General features: G+C 32.5%; 1 protein-coding gene across 1 annotated transcript in view; it reads left to right on the top strand.

Annotated features, from left to right (window-relative positions):
- Positions 1-16,588, top strand: part of LOC127947042 (OTU domain-containing protein 7A) — a 73,764-nt gene that overhangs the window by 23,345 nt on the left and 33,831 nt on the right. The window contains exon 2 of the mRNA XM_052543942.1: positions 12,848-12,983. The gene's annotated coding sequence lies outside the window, so the exon portion shown is untranslated. The remainder of the gene's footprint in view (positions 1-12,847; positions 12,984-16,588) is intronic.

Genomic DNA, 16,588 nt, shown 5'->3' with positions numbered 1-16,588 from the left:
GGGGTGACGAAAAATACTTTTTTCCTCATGACACTTAACCCCACTCTAAACCCGCCAAAATCAGGCATCTAATGCCTCACGCGAGACACGAGATGGATCCACCGCAGCCGACCTCATTGATCTTTGGGAATATTTGTGCATTGAAGCTAATGTGTCGGATGAACTTGGATTAATAAACCCATTTAAAATTAATGAAACCATTTCCTCAAATGTCACAGTTGTGAAAATGAATCAAGTATGCAGATAGATGTTTTTTCAGCTAGTAAAGGCTAATCAGTCATTTCAGAGCAGCTCTTCATCATTCTGCCAGAATCGTCAGCCAAAATGCTCAGTTCCCCTTTAATAAAGAACTATGAAATACAATTCTGTCATCGTACTCGTTGTTCCAGATATTTCTTCTGGAACACAAAAGATTATTTTTTTGAGGAATATTCTGTTTTCAGTATAATGGAAGTGAATGAAGATAGAACTGTCAAGCTTGAAAATTACACACACAAAAAAAAACAAATACTGTAAAAGTAGTCCATTTGACTACTTATGCACAATATGCTGCATCTTTTGACATGATGGGATATATGATATAATGTGATAGCTTTCTGTGAGAAACAGACCAAAATCTATACTCTGTCACAACCCCCGAATTGTAAATAGTTAAAAATAAAAATAAATTTGTTCTGAATAACATTTTAATTAATAAAAAAAAACTAAAGTAACTAAAATAATAACTAAATAACTACATTTTAAATGAAATTGAAATGAACACTGACATTATAAAATGAAATATATATATATTTTTTTTTTATTAAAGTATATTATAATTACACTAAAATAATGAACTTTTAATAAACAAATCATAGAGGAAAAAAAAGGTTTGAGCCTTCAGCAGATCCGGCATGTATTCATTTTACTTACGTCCGGCTTTTGCATCCATACCAACACACACATACAAGCTTAGCATTGTGGCTGGAGGAGGAGAGATGGGAAGTGAGTGATTGATTCAGAGGCTGAATAGCCTTTTCTACCCTGCATTGAAATTCAGTCATTGAATCGGCTGCTTTCGAGCGGGTTCCGACAGCAGAAGCGCGTCCCGTGACTGCGGATCAGTGTCCAATGTTACCGTATCCCTTTACAAACTCCACGGTGTGTATAACATTCTGGAACATATGCTTATAATAATAAGATGTGTTTGTGGTCTATATCCATTTCATCTCTTTAATAATTTAGTTTCGCAGAAATTAGGGAACTAATACTTGAACAGTTCTGTATTTAGAAAACAGTGCATTTTATACAATTTTACACATATAACAGAATATATTCACTGAAAATCTTGACAATTGAGTTTATTAGAGGAGTTGTGTTGTCCGATTTGTAAATGAATTAAGCTTTTGAGTCATAATATTTCAACGAATCAGTTGATCCAGTTCACAAAATCAGTCAAAAAGAACTTTTCAATTAATCAATTGAGTCAGTTTACAAAGCCTACCAGAACGATTCATTCATAAATCAGACCGTTCTGGTTCTCAGCTCAGTTGCTGTTATCTGAAATATAATAAATGAATTAAAATATTTTAAATAAATTACTATTATTATTCATAATAATAACACATTTACTCATAAATGATACAAAAACTACAAAATATATACATATTTCTGAGAGGATAACTGAATTCCACTCAGAACATGTGGCCTACAGTTATTAGAATAGTTTAGCATGCTGTACTTTCATATGTTCATATTGCAAGTATTATATCCATGAAAATGATGATATTATTATATCTATAATAACAGACTATAATAATATTTTTCATGCACAGCTGAGCCATCAGCACAGTCTAAGTGATCTGAGAGTGTTTACGGCTGTGATTCATTTTTTTAAATCTATTTTATTGTGAGATGGGGCTTTCATTGACCTTTCAGCAATTTAGACTCACAGTTTGTGTGGCAACATTATCTTGTAAAGGAAATTCAAAAGAGGTTTTCAGTTTACAGCTGAGCAAATTATCATAATATATCTGGTTTGGCAAATGTACCGCAGACTCAGTGTACTGAATAAGCCTCTTATACCTCATCAGTCATGTGTAGAGAACAAGTGTTAAAACCAGACATCATGACATCAGGCTGGAACAAAATGTCACATCTGATGCACTGTTTATCCAGGACTTGATTCGCAGCCCACACACAGATAATGGTTGAATTCATCATCCATTAAGAACCAGAACTTGTGCTACCAGCATGTTTTGGTTGAATCTCTGTAGTGGCTCTTCATAGTACAAAATTGTAATGTCTTGAAAGTACTGTTTTTTGTGTGTGTGCGAGACAGGGAGCGTGTGTGTTGTGTTAGCAATTATTTATTTTAAAAACCCCATTAAAATGACTTGATTCCCCGTGTTGGGGTATTTCCTGTTGAAACTTTAAAAACAAACACAACTGGCTAATCACATGAGGTTTTAGGGCGTGGGACATTCTCATTCTGGGAAGCATTTGATTGGATAAAAATTGGTGTAGTGCAGGATGACTCATAAATAGATTTATCATTTTTTCCCAGGAAGACAAATAATTAAACTTATTTAATTTAAATAAGTTCTATTTATTTATTTATTTGTGCATGTATCTGGTAAGAGTTAATTTTGTCAGCATGCATTATATACACTGCCGGACAAAAGTGTGTAACAATTAAAAATGTAATAATGCTCACCAATGCTGCGTTTATTTGATCAAAAATACAGTAAAAACAGTAATGTTGTGAAATAATATTACAATTTAAAATAACTTTTGTATTTTAATAAACAGCTTTTGTTATATTTAACTATTGAACTATAGTATTTTTTTAATAAATATTTGAATTCTACAATCCAGATTGTTTTTGTAAATACCATTGTTTTTGTTTACCATGTTGATACTCGAGAAACGTTATTTCTTTTCAGCTACAATTTTCAATACAAACTGAAAATGGCACTGTTAGATTATATTATCATAATATTGTCATAATGTAATATAAATACATTTGTTAAATATATTATAAAAAAAAGTGAATAATTGTAAATTATAAAATACTTTTCCAGAGTGCAACTGGAAATATAAATATATAATTAGATATATAAATAAAAAATGTATATATTGAATGATCTACTGTAGTTAATATATATTACAATGTCATTAAATAATGATATAGCCTATAGTATTGTATTGATTTTGTTTTATTCTAAAAATGTTAATTTATTTTTTATAAAAACAAAATTGTCAGAATGAATGTGGCCCAAAATAAAATAATAATTTATTCCTTTGGTTTCAGCAGCTGTTATTCCAGTCTTAAGTCACATCCATGTCACATTATCATTCAGAAATCATTTTCAGTGTATATGCCAGCCTCAAACCTAATGCACATGAACTTAAGGCCACAAAACTGTAACTTAGAAATCAAGTGTTCTTTCAATAGTTTATATTTGTATTGACAAATTGAGTCCACGAAAATAGCTCCCTATTTTCTTATGACATACGCAATGATGTGATAAACCACATGACAGATGTGTAAACAGAAGTGTGAATAAGTCTGGTATCTGTGAAGATCTCGGTGAAGAATCTGTTCCTGAAAATGCAAGGACACGCCAAACACTGTCATGGAGAAAACATGGCTTATTCATAACTGTGTTCGATGTTGCGTGGCTTCTCATTTCCTGACACATTTGATTTTGTTGCAGTGACAAAACAGATTTTGTTTTATTTAATTTGCCTGGAAAAGTTTGCTGTTGAAGACATGACTCGACCAGCGTTCTTTGTTAATGAATGAATGAATGAATATATGCATTCATTCACAATACTAACTCAGAACATGTGACTGTAAGATTGTATTGTTTAATGTTATTAATAATGTCATTAATAATGCATATATAACTATAAAGAATAAGAGCCAGAATTCAACAAAAATATACATTATTACTTTTTTTAACATCTTAATCCTATAAAGCAAAGTGGTTTCTGGTTTTGTTACACTTGGAAATGTTTTAGCGCTAACTCTGAGAACAGTATGATGTCATACTTAATTGTCTTGTTTTGAATTTGTTTTCTGAAACCGAGAGTGGCGGAAACTGATGAAAATATTATGTCATCACCCTTATTAGATTGCACATTAGAGTCCGATTTGAAAAGCTGGCACCAAACTGAACCCAGAAGAGGGGTGTGGAGACTCCATCTGGTGTGCCTGGCGTCCGGAAAATACTGAGTATGTGCTGTAGTGCTTGTTTTGGGCTAGTAGACACAATGAGATGCGTCAAGCAGCTGGGTTTTCGACCGATATTAGTCAGCAAAACAAAACACACAGGGGCGAGGTGAACCCATGGGGCCGTGCGGCCCATAGAAACTCATTCACATCTGAGACAAGCTGTGCTTTAAAGCATTGTTAACCCTTTAAGATTGTTAATCCTTTAACAAGACACAATGTGCATGTGGCTAAGACCAGTTTGCATGTTAGATATGCATGGGAGTTATAGTTTAGCTCTAGTTCAAATTAACTGTACAAACTCAAACATAGCAGATTTTTTATTAGCCAGATTTTTCAGTGTTGGCATGTCTGATCCACATTATTTAACTATATGAAAGCTAGCTAGCTAGCTAGATGGATGGATGGATACACACTTCTATCTGTCTGTATATCTAATATAAAAATAAACACATAATGTATTGATATACACTGATAGATTCTTTTGAACAGGGGAGTGTTTCTCTCTAACTAGGTCTGAGAGACTGAATCTTCTCAGGCTTGTTGCTAAATATAAAGGAGGCATAGTTTCACGGGAAGGTGCTGATTCTTCTTTCAAATCCCTCTACACTTTAGTGTTTCCTGATTTGTCTCAATGAACATGGGTAAATTAGGTGCCTGTAATTAGCTGTCATTTGGGATGCAGTCTAACAGTGATGGCAACAGGCTTCTGGATGTTAGCATGCTAACACAATGAGCAACGGGTTCTGAGGCTGAATTAGCAAATTATCCACACCGTATTGTGGCAGTTTTGGATTAGATATGTTGAGATTTAGGTCTATGCCATGTTTTGATTTGAATGGTTTAGTTAAAAGCCATCTGTTTTGACCAGCAGCAGAGGATAACTAGCACAGTTTTTGCTGACACGTCTCCTTGTCCTCCGGAGTAACACTTCAGGCCGTGCCCCTTCATGTGTCTCTGCGAGAATCTGTTCTAGTATATTATGACTTCATACTTTAATCATCAGTCATCAGCTGATTGATATTAGCTTCTATCCTCAAACACATTCTAGAACTGACCAGGTTCATTATCAGGCAAAGCCCACTTCATGAATATTCATATATAGGAGGCAGCAGATGGGAAATCAGTGCTAATGGATAATGTTTGATGGAAATAGTGCTGTGTTTGCGCCTAGTCTCAGTTAAATTCTCACATATCAGCAGTGCAAACAAACCCTGCACTGCTGCAAACAATGTGCAGCCAGAACCTAACAGCCGATACGCATGTCAACAGGGATTCAACTTCAGAATTGCAGTTTAGCTGCAATTAATGGCTTGCAATTAGCAACAGTTTCATTCCAACAGGTCAAGATTTTTAAGTTTTCGAAAGAAAATGAGACAAAATGCTTGTGCTCGAGTTTTTCTGGATGGTTACTGGGGTGTTGCTATATGGTTGCTAGTCTTCGGAGTAATTTTTAGCTACTGGTGTTTTATTTTTCTTTTTAACACTATACAAATTAAATAATTTAAACATAATAATAGGAAATATAGGAAATATACTAATAAATCTTGTCAATAAAACTTTTCACACAACATTAAACAAACATTTGCCTCATATATATACATTTATTTTATCATATTTAATAATAAATTATTTATTAGTATATAGCACAATTTATTTAATTAAAATTAATCTATTATTATTAGTTATAACAACAATAATAATAATACAGTATTATTATTATATTTAATCTATATTTTGCAATTGTTTAGTTATTTCTGCTTTTTAACACAATGGAATTTTAATATTCTATAATAATAGTAATAATAGGAATAATAGTATTATTAATAATTGTTTAATATTATTGTGTTAAAAATTTGAAGTAAAATATAACTAAATAATGTATGTGTTAATAATAATAATAATAATAATAATAGTTTATCATTACTATTATTATTGTAAATAAATAATTATGATATGTCAGTATTGCTTTGTCAAGTCAAGGCAAGTCATCTTTATTTATTTAGTGCTTTAAACAAAATGCATTGTGTCAAAGCAACTGAGCAACATTCATTAGGAAAACAGTGTGTCAATAATGCAAAAATCTTTTTTGTGATCTCAGTGGTCACAAATTTATTTTCTTTTTTTGTCTTTGTTTTCAGTTATGTCTAACTGCAGCAATTAAAATGTTATACAACCCTTCTGAGACTGAGTAGCTGTAATGTAAAATGTTGATTGAACATTGCCTAAGTCTTGCTAGGATGTTTTGAGTGGTTACATACTGGCCCAAATCAAAAGTGCCCATCCTGACAATCTATCTGTTATTTGAGTTGCTCTTTCAGTGTTGTGTTATGTGTGTCCAATCGTGTACAGGGCACATGGGAACAATGTGCCACTTTCAATTTGCTTTTGGTCAAGAAATAGTGTGTGAAGAGCTTTATTGAGAAGTATAATGTATTTCCCCTGCACATGATACGCATGAATAGTAGATCGACTGCCATTGTACTGTATTTCATTCGAATTTAATGGTGTTTTTTTTCTTAACTCATTTTAGCAAATGCAACAGGGTTTAAAAAGTGACCATTTCAGAGTCTTAGCTAATTATTATTATTTTTTAAGTAAAATATTTTTTTTTAATTATCATTATTACTATACATCATATTATTATTATTATTATTACTGTTTCTGTCTCTTTATGACTGGTTATTGGTGACATCATTTCAATTGGGGTGAAAAATATTAGATAATTTGTAATTTATGTAAAAAAAAATTTACAGCCAAATATAATTGTATTTTTTTTGTGTGTGATATATATATATATATATATATATATATATATATATATATATACACAGATGGATCATTCACAGTAAGACCAGGAACAATTAACTGAATTGAGCGTGAATAAAGCATAAATAAATGTTTAATTTAATGTTTTAATTTAAAAAGTTAAACATTTTTAAGAACTTATAATGGTAACACATGGTAATTCCATGGTATATTTTTTTAACCAATTATTTTTTACGTTATTCCACTGTATTTCATGGGATTAGGTCCATGCCCAAAAACACAACTGTGACTCATTAAATGTCCAAAAAACATGGTTCTTTTTCATACTTTTGCTAGTATAGTTGGAAATGGCCTAATGTTACAAGAACACATTTCTTACTAAAATAAAAAATGTGGGATAAATCCAAATCATTTTCTGTGGTAGTCAACATTACGTCACAAATTCTGTCAATAGAACTTAACTTGAACTTTCAATATCCCTTTAATGATTACTTGGGACTCATTTAAAGCTGCAGTAGGTAACTTTTGTAAAAATATATTTTTTACATATTTGTTAAACCTGTCATTATGTCCTGACAGTAGAATATGAGACAGATAATCTGTGAAAAAATCAAGCTCCTCTGGCTCCTCCCAGTGGTCCTATTGCCATTTGCAGAAACTCCATCGCTCCCGGTAAAAAATAACCAATCAGAGCTGCGGTCCGTAACTTTGTTTGTGTTCAAAATGTAGAAAAATGTATATAATAAGCGAGTACACCATGAATCCATTTCCAAACCGTGTTTTCAGCTTGTCCTGAATCACTAGGAAGACGCAAGCAGTTCTGTTTATTAACCGCTAGAGCGTCAAAAGTTACCTACCGCAGCTTTAATAAATTAACTTTGCTAAAATCAACTTTGAGTGAAGTAGATAGTAAGTCATGAGAAGGTTTGAAAGCCTCCTTGTTTGCAGTAAGTGTGCGACTCTTAGAAAGGCTCTTATAGAAAGCAGAGTTTTGTAAAGCCCAAGTCTGGCCTTGTTAAAGCACACATGGATGAATGAGCACTGCGTGACACGTCCTGAGTCTCATTTTCATCACTGGGCGTGTATCCCAGAATTCCTTGGGGTTGCTAGACCTGCAGCTGTGTGTCTTTGGCTTTGCAGGTCTATGAGGTAATCGGCTGCATGTTGAAGGCTCAGTGTGAGGGAACACAGCCAGGTGTGTGTGTGTGTGTGATAGAGAGAGAGAGATGTGTATGTACCTTAAGAGCACCTGTGGCAGCGCTGGTGAGGAACGCTTGAATAATGCAGCTCACACACACACACACACACACACACACAGATGTTGTTGTGTAGATGCTGTGTCTGCAGGCGTGATGGATGGGGCTCATTATGTCCATGAGTGTCAGCAGTCCTCTTTAACCTGTTTTTAGCAAAGCTTCATAGATCAGCAATGGATACGTTTGAGTATGTGCATTCATCAAGTTTTATAGACAAGACAGCAGTGTTGTTTCTTTACACAAAATAAAATCATATATGCAGATCAAATATAATATAATATAATATAATATAATATAATATAATATAATATAATATAATATAATATAATATAATATAATATGCTAGGACTGGAGAAATAGTATAATTTCTGTAATCAAAATTTTATAATTTAATAATTAATATTAAATAATGTTATATTCATTATTCAATTATAATGCTACAATATTCATATTAATTTACACACACACACACACACACACACACACATATATAGGAGTACATTTTACATTGCATGGTTTTATATATTTTACATACTGTGTAAATGTATATATAGTGTTAGTGCTGGGCGATATGACCAAAAAAAAAAAAAATATCGATAATTCGATATATCGATGTATATCGATAATTATCATGATAAATGCAACATTTGTATTTCTTTAAAGTATAAAGCCCGATTTTTGCTCCAAAGTGAAAGTTGTAGAAACCAGACTATTCATTTTACTTAACAAAATAAATATCTAAATAGAAAAAAAAAATGCTTAGTTTCTGCATGTTTTAACATAGACTTGAAAGTGCATGATCCAAACGTAAAATTTTACTTTAGTTTTTCAACAAATCAAACACCGCATTGCTGTTGCCACGCCGTACATCTCTCAGAACAGAGCTTGGCAAGAGTAGGGCTGATATTACCTAAAATATTACATCATACATGTTCTACTATTTGTTCTACTATTTAAACCTTATAGGCTACGGTTTGATACACGAAATAATACCTGAGTATCATGGTATGATGCCATCTCTGCGCGTCTCTGTCTCTCAAAAACTAAACGAGTATAGGCTAATAATCAACTTAAATACAGATACATTTTTTACTAGGCCTACATGTTTGCTTCCTTAACTTTTGCTGGTTTGTGTGGCATATGCACATTTGTTTAGCGAAGTTCAAAAACGACTCGTTTAAATAGTTAATGAATAATGCATATTGAAATGTTAGTCTTGAATTAATTGATTCACTAAATGTTAGTCATGAAATCTTTCTACTTGTATGATAAATGTATTTTTAAACATTTTTAATTTTATATTTTAGAACACTGAATAGGGCAAATGGTCGAAATAGTTTTCCACACTGTGTTCTCTTATTTTCCTCATAGTATTTCCAGACCTGCAAAATACTTAAGTGAAATACTTTTTTAACTCTATAGGAACTGGTGAGCCAAAGGATTTCATGTTGTTTTACATAATCCTCAAAAATTACAACGCAGTAACAAGTGGGCAAAGTAGCTAAATGAGTTTATGAATGAAATAAGCTCAAATAAAATAGCAGTGTTGCAGTTGCCTTTTTACCATGCATTTCCTGGAAATTTCTTAATTCAATTTCCATATTTCTAAATTGTGTAGGAACCCTTACTGTTTTAATTTAGATACTTAAATATCTATTTATAGGATCACGAAAGGTCCCCAAGCTGGGACTCGAACTCACGTTGCGCGAACCACAACCGCAGTACATCTCGAAGCACGAAAAAAAAAAAATAATAATAATAATATTTTAGTTAAACACTGCATATTTGTTCAGTGATAACGATGAAAAAAAGATAGGGTGTAAAACCATAAATCAAATACTGTACGAAGTTCTGGTTCAAGCTCCGCCTACTTCCGGTTTTATCCGAGTACAGATACAGATGCTAATAATTTTGTGATTGATACAGATACAAATACGGTCTTCGCTGCACACCCCTAGTACATATTGTGGAGCAATTCTGAGTAATTGCTTCCCATAATTCTTACACTTGCTTTGCATATCAGTTGGGTGTGATGGCACATTTTCCACCGCTGCCAGACGTCTGACGCTCCGAAAATAAACCTTGCAGCCTCTGAGCACAATTATGAAGGTTACAGTGTTAAATTTAGCTGTGGAAACGTTGATGATCAGCGGGAGAACAGGGAGATGTGATGAATGAGTGCGTGGCTGTTGTTGACGGTGACAAGGGCTTCTCTGTTGACTGTGAGCACTGTGGCAGAGGTGAGGCTGTGGAAAGTGTTTTACAGCAGCTCAGACCGTAGGTGGAGGTGAAAGCGAGGGTCTTTCTGTTTCTCACTCATTATTTCACTGTGGATGTTTTTCGAGCTTGTTGACATGGGCTCATGAAAACTAGAAGTCTGCAGGTCCTTGTGCAGTTAGGTTAACGGAGCGTGATGTGCACACAAACTGTTTCCTGTTTTCGGTGAATATGCATGCTTCTATGAATACAGGTGTGGGGCGAGATTATATTTGATAAACAAAGTATAATAATAATAATAATAATTCAATAAATTTATATAGCACTTTTCTAGGCACTCAAAGCACTTACACAGTCAGGGGTTATCTCCTCATCCACCACCAGTGTGCAGCATCCACCTGGATGATGCGACGGCAGCCATAGTTATATCATAATTAGATATGGGGATTGTTAGGAGGCCATGATGGTCAGAGGCCAATGGGCGAATTGAGCCAGGATGCCGAGGTCACACCTCTACTCTTTCCGAAAGACATCCTGGGATTTTTAATGACCACAGAGAGTCAGGACCTCGGTTTAACGTCTCATCCGAAGGACGGAAGTATGATCTGCTACGCAAGTTTTTCCTAATTTTCTTCATTTAGACATTTAAAGGCTTTCTTTATTTAATAATTAAAAGGGCCAGTTGCCTTTTAAAGTCTTAAAATGTCTTAAATGCCATTGCAAAAGTCTTTAAAAATTATAATATTAATATCTGCAATCTGAGGGCAGAAAAAATATGAATCACGATAAAGATATATGTGATTATTAACTTAATTTTTTATTTATTTATCTCAATTTATATATATATATATATATATATATATATATATATACATACATACATACATACATACATACATACATACATATATATATATATATATATATATATATATATATATATATATATATATATATATATATATATATATATGTATGTATGTATGTAGGTGTGTGTGTGTGTGTGTGTGTATATATATATATATATGATTAAAGAAGCCATAAGAAAAAAAATATTTAATTATTTTTTGATGTCTTAAATTTGGGAATGGAAAAATACAGATCATGATATGGTTTGACTTCAATCGATGATTACTGTGCATTTATGCCAAGTGATTGTGAATCTTCTGCGGTTGATGAATTATGACAGTTTTTACATTATGGTTTATTGTATCGTATTTTTTTTATTATTGAAATAATTTTATGTTATAGACAGTTGTAAGAGTGCATATTTTGTCTCATCCTTTTGAATAAGTAGCTGATAGTACTAAGGCATTTCAGAACAACAGTGCTGTCGTATTTCAGCTTGTTTAGATTTAAATGTACACTATTGTGCATAATTATATATATATATTTTGTGCTAATTATTTGTATTTTGGCTACACATTAAACTGTATTTAGCTTTTAATTCATCATGAACTTAAGCGGGTTCTCTCTAGGCTGCCGGTCACAGGAAGGAAAGACTAGGAACATCATTTAACAGATTTAATAGATTTGATCTCAGAAAGAGTCTTAAAAGTCTGAAATTAGATTTTAATAACGAACAATAAGAAGAAAGAAGCAGCAAAGCTGGTTAAAATGTTCAAATGAATTTAAAATGAATAAAATAGTCTTGTCAGATTTTAATTGAATAGAAGTTCCCTTTCTTCTTTTACCAACCTCTTTCCCTAAAAGCGCTGACCTTTGACCCTTACACTAATGTAGTTGTCCATCTCTTTGCCTGTCACTCTTCTCCTGTCTAATGCTGTGAAATGAGACTCAGCCGGTCTATTAATGGCCTGTCAGAGCTGCGAGCCGCTGTTCCGAGGGGAGGAGAGTGAAATGTACAGCATGCATAGCTGTGAATTATGTATTGTGATTCTTGCTTCTTGAGGTAACAGCAGCTCAAAGGGATCTTGCTGTAAAAACTGCTGCCGTGGGAGACTTTGGGCCTGCTGATGCATCAAATATAGCGTTGTTTTGTGTATGCATATTATTTTTTGTGCCGCATAGATTCACACAGTCTGTAGAATGACCTCATCGCTCACAGTACACACACACAATCAATGTGTGTATATAATATAATATAATATAATATAATATAATATAATATAATATAACATAATATAATATAATATAATATAATATAATATAATATAATATATAATTAAACTTGTATATAACCATTAAGTAAAACAAAAAAAAGAGATTGTAGGGGTGTTTCAAGAGGGTCACTGGGATTTTGGGTCACGTTTGCATAATGTGGCTAAAGTCAGACAGCATTACTGTGGTTTATAAGGCACTAGAGTTTATGTGAGTTTTTTTTTTTATTTTTTAACTAATCGTTTTCTATCTTGCTCTCTGTTTCTAGGTTTGCATCTGTGCCTGAGTCTTCCGCACCTGCCAGCCATGGACTAGACGAGAGGAGTGTGTGTTAGAGAGTTTGTGACCGCAGACATAAGCATGGTGGTGAGGTGGCTGCTCAACTCCCATTGAGAACACAGAAAGTAAGAATGCCTTTATTCAAGCGATCAGCGTTTATTCAGATGGTTTCACAGGAACTTCACAAAGCCCACACAGAACCTGTCGTCACATCTGACAAATTTCCGTGTAGTTTTAACACACGTCTTTAACAAAACTCCACAATATCAAAACTGTCCGTCAAAAATATATTTTCCAAAAGACTTTGACTTTGTTGCATAAACATGAGCACTGCACGTTTCAAAATCAAAACGTCGCACTGGTGTTTTTATATCACTGTATCTCTGAAGGAAATCGACTGTCTTCAGAAGATTTTAGATGTCATTTTCATTTCTTCTTGCCTGTATAAAGCAGCGTTTGTGTACTGCTTTGTGTACAGCCGTTGAAATCGCTATTTCTGGATCACCGCTATGTGAAGAGACATAGGCAAGTCATAGTTTTAATTTGCTAGCTAATGTAATTTACTTATTTATTTTGCTTGTTATCAGAAATTATCCATTCTAGAAGGACTCTCATTGATTCTTTGCAGAACTTTACCGGATGTTAAGTTTGGGCCACAAAAGCATGCATGCACAGTTAGGTTTGTTTACGTTGTTGTCGTTGAAACCATCTATACCTTTTATATACTTATTTCAGCTGCTAGTAATTGCTCTTTATCTCAGACATTTATACATTTTATTATTAATTATTTAAAATCAGTGTTCAATGATCATGTCATATTTGAATACGTTATGTTACAACAAAAACATTATAATTATTATGAAATATAAAATAGAGATGATAATAATAATAATATAACATTTACATTTTTACTGTTATATATAAAGTAATATATTATGATTAATTAATATGAAATATATGCATTACATATAATAACATAAATAATAATAATGTAACTTTTTTACTTTTATATAAATGGTTATTTACAAAGTTTCTTATTTAAGTATTTAATTAAGTAACTTATTTATAATTATATTGATTTGAAATTATATTAATATGCAATTATTTAAAATGTAAAATTTTATCAAAAATTACAGGCCATATAAAATAATGATAACATTTTTATTTTTACTTTAAAATTTAGGGTATTAATGATGCTAATGATTATAAACATCAATCATATATGAAACTATTAATAATTAATTATATACAATATTATTATAAATTAGAAAAACTTTGCAAATGCACCATTATAATAAAATACATATTTGTATCAGGGTTCATTCAGTTTAATTTAGTTTAACTTCTGAGATAAACTGAAAAATAATAATAATAATAATAATAATAATAATAATAATAATAATAAACATTTAGTCATTTTAAAAAGAGAGAGAAAAATTACAAAAACATTAACTAAAATGAAAATCAAAATGGAGATTACTAAAAAAACTGAATTAAATATTAATAAAAAGTATAATAATAATGATACTAAAATAACACTAATTTGTATGTATATACTGTATGTTATATATATATATATATATATATATATATATATATATATATATTTGTAATTTTACACATTATATATTAATAACAGGCTGTCTTAAGGTCATCAGACTTTAGGATTATATCATTCTATCATCTATTTAAACCTGACAACATATGACAGAACAAAGATGACCTATCAAAAAGCACAGAGTTGGTATTGTTCATGTGCTGTGTCTCTTAGAGAGCGAATGGTCTAATCTGATGTTTAATTGTGCGGGTTAGTCAGGCTTCTCTAATGACTATAGCAGAATGTAATTCTAGGGTTTGTAATCTTACTCAAAGTGCAGTGGATTACTCTGTAATGTTTGGAAGCTCATTCCCGGCTCTTCGGTTTAGATTAGTGGGCGAACAAATACTTCAGCAAGTACGTAAACACAGGCGTAAATGTTTGAGCAGTGCATCATCACCATGAAATCCCATTGAACATATTTAACGTGCAGTGCTGTGTTGCTTTGGTTGTAAAAACCTGTACTACTAGTTGATTAATCGTTTTAAGGAGGCTGTATAATTATACATATATATGTGTGTGTTGTGCTTGTAATAATTATTTGTTCTCCCTCAGTGTTTGTCATTTCATTTCTCATTTATGTCGGCATGTATTCTATTCCTGTCCCCAGTTTTTTTTTTTTTTTTTTTTTTTGTAGTGTAATTCCTAGTGTTAATAAAATTGTATATCATGATTTTATATAACAGTAATCCCATTTCAATCTATAAGCAAATTCATTTAAAAGTAATATAAAAGTAATCCAAAAGTAGGATTACTGACAAAAACATCCATCATGTAAATTGTAATCAGTAACGGACTACAAAAAGTAATCTACCTAAAACTTAAAGCATTATTAACATTACCAAACCTCTAATACAGTTATTAATTATATGATGTATTACATTCTTTGACAGTTTAATATAATACACGTGTATATTAGTAGTTTTCTTATATTCTTTTCTTAAGTAATTTATATAATCTTTATTTGTGACCCTGTAGCACAAATACAGTCTTAAGTCGTTGGGGTATATTTGTAGCAATAGCCAAAAAAACATTGAATGGGTCAAAATTATGGATTTTTAATTTATGCCAAAACAATTAGGATATTAAGTAGAGATCATGTTCCATAAAGATATTTTCTAAATTTCCTACCTTAAAAAAAAAAAAAAAAAAAAAAAAAATATATATATATATATATATATATATATGTATATATATATATATATATATATATATATATATATATATATATATATATATATATATATTTAATTGTAGTAATATGCATTGCTCAGAATTCATCTGGACAACTTCAAAGCTGATTTTCTCAGTATTTCGATTTTTTTGCACCCTCAGATTCCAGATTTTCAAATAGTTGTTTCTCGGCCAAATACTGTCTGATCCTAATAAACCATGCAAGAATGGAAAGCTTATTCATTTAGCTTTTAGATTCTGTATACATCACAATTTCAAATTGACACTTAAGGCTGGTTGTGTGGTCCAGGGTCACATATAATAAAATTTTTGTCTTATATTTAACAATCGTGACCCATCCATATTCAGAACGCATCGTTTTCAGGTCTGTGAGTTGCACTCAGTAGTGGCCAGTTACACTTTTTCTCCACTGTGGGCAGCTTCACATTCCTCTCATTTTTGTGTCACGCTTCGTAAATGATGCGGAAGCTGCTGGCCGCCGGTCGGGCTGTCTGACACACGGCACACACGCACGGATAAACAGTCCTGTTATTGCTGTTAACCCGTAGGTGTTCCTACCTCCAGCCAGCATAGCTGGGTTCAGGCTGATCCACCAGAATCAAACAACAGCGCATTTCATAAGGCAATGACAAAAAGGCCTTCAGCAGAATGTCACAGCCAACGTGTTCCAGCTGAAAAACCCCACACGCAGCCCGCATACTGTCAGCACAGTGTTGAAACATCACACCAGTCTGTCCTCTGTCCAGCGCAGTGACTCATTCACACGGCCCTGTGACAAAACACACCCAAAAAACATGCAAGCCACAGGTCACTGACACACCACCACTTAAAGGGACAGTTCACCCAAAATCCAAATCCTGCCATTATTTACTCACCCTCATGTTGTGGCAAACCTGAGTTTCTTTCTTCTGTTGAATACAAAAGAAGATACACTGAATA

This window comes from Carassius gibelio, chromosome A25 (assembly GCF_023724105.1).
Source record: "Carassius gibelio isolate Cgi1373 ecotype wild population from Czech Republic chromosome A25, carGib1.2-hapl.c, whole genome shotgun sequence".
Taxonomy (NCBI): Eukaryota; Metazoa; Chordata; class Actinopteri; order Cypriniformes; family Cyprinidae; genus Carassius; species Carassius gibelio.
Note: the sequence above shows the minus strand (reverse complement) of the source record. Positions and strands in the feature narration are given on the sequence as shown.